Source organism: Bombina bombina, chromosome 4 (assembly GCF_027579735.1).
Source record: "Bombina bombina isolate aBomBom1 chromosome 4, aBomBom1.pri, whole genome shotgun sequence".
In the NCBI taxonomy this organism is placed as follows: domain Eukaryota; kingdom Metazoa; phylum Chordata; class Amphibia; order Anura; family Bombinatoridae; genus Bombina; species Bombina bombina.
Window position 1 is genome coordinate 283,762,260 of NC_069502.1, and position 2,051 is coordinate 283,764,310.

The following is a 2,051-nucleotide window of genomic DNA, read 5'->3' on the forward strand; positions in this document are numbered from 1 at the left end:
TCTTTAGCAACACCAAACTCACAGAATTCAGCTAGTTCATACAGGCTGTGCACAAATGACTCCACAGATTCTCCCACACGCTGATTACGTTTGTGAAAACAAGCTCTCTCATGAGTCACATTTCTTTTGGGCACAAAGTGGGCACTGAATTTATCCATAACTATATCAAAGTTAAATTCTTCCCCTTCTTGGAAAGTAAAAGCATTGAACACTGGCTCCACATCTTTCCCCATAGAGTATAAAAGAGAATTAACTTGTACATCACCACTCTCCTTATTCAGTTTGGAAGCAATCCTGAAGCGCTGAAACCGCTGACGCCATGTGGGCCAAGCTGCAAGCTGAGAGAAGTCAAAAGGCTCAGGTGGGGTAAACTTTGACATTGTAATTGATTAGGAACAGAAGCGCAGGCCAGAACTTTTGACACCATGTCATGAGATGCAGGACATATGCAGGACACAGCAATGATGGTACAACTCTATTTTATTACAGAGCATAGAGACATACATCTAGTCAGGTTGATTTCACTAACTAACTGCGACACAGACTACCGGACCTAAGCCCCGCCCCCAACTAGTGACATCACATCCTGCTCTCATCACACAACTAAACACCCTAACATCCCTAGCCTAACATCCCCTGAATTAGTAAAAAACAAAACAAAATTAACATTTCCTTAATAAAACAACTAACATTACATTTAAAAAAAAGTACCATTACAGAAAATAAAAAAACAACCATTATAGAAAAAACTAATAAATTACCAAAAAAATAACAGTTATGCCTATTCTAAAACTAAAGCTTAAAAAAACACTGCAAAATAAAAAATCCTATACTAACACTAAATAAACTATAGCAATAGACCTTAAAAGTGCTTTTTGTACAGCATTGCCCTAAAGGGATTTAGCTCCTTTTCACAAAAATAAATATGGTATGTGTCATGAGATGCAGGACACATGCAGGACACAGCAAATATGGTACAACTCTATTTTATTGTAGAGCATGGAAATATACATCTGGTAGCATTATTCTCACTAAGTAACTGCGACACAGACAAACGGACCTAAGCCCGCCCCCATCCGGTGACGTCACTTCCCACTCTCATCACATCTTCCCCCTTTTCAAAGGACAAAGCATACTTTTTTTTTTCATTTGAATACAACAAATAACAAGGTATACAACAACAGTTTTGTATAGTATATAACAAATAACTGTTAGCCCCTTTTTGCCTCTTCATCCCTCCTAAGGACTACGTCCTGAGGAATAGAGCTGGTTGGCTGGAAGACACCCACAGAGGGTAAGGTGGTGCGAATCTGGCGTCCTAGCATCAGCTGTGCTTGGCTAAACCCGTAGCTTGAATGGGAGTCGCCCTATAGGACAAGAGGGCCAGGTACGGCTCAGATTGCTTCAAAATGAACTTTGTTGTTTGAACTGCCCTTTTAGCCATCTTTGGCCTGCGGGTAATGTGGACTTGATGTGGAATGTATAAAATCATATTCTCTGCTGAAAGAACTGAACTCTGTGGAAGTGAACTGCATTCCGTTATCACTCACCAGCTCCATTGGTATGCCCCACTGGGCGAACAAGCTCTTCAGACGAGTGATAACGGCTTGACTTGTGATTTCATTCAAAGGTGCAATTTCCAAATACCTGACTAATACCACGACTAAGAACTTATTTCCGTGCAGGTCACACAAATCAGCAGCTATTTTCTGCCACGGTCCTGCAGGCAGCGGAGTAGAAATCAAGGGCTCCCTTCTCTGAGTAGGCCGGCGTTCCCAGTAAAAGGCACATTTAGACACACGGCTTGCAATGTCGGAACTGATCCCAGGCCACCATACTGCCATAGCTGCTCTTTCTCTGCACTTTGTAATGCCTTAGTGGCCATCATGAATCCTGTTTAACATGTCCTGCCTCATGCTGACAGGAATAACAATGCGGTCCTGGAACAGCACCAACCCATCCAGCTCTGTGAGCTGCGACCTCTTTGACTGGTAAGAACTTAAAGACATCCAGGCTGCCCGACTCTCGGGCCAACCCTCTTTTATGTACTT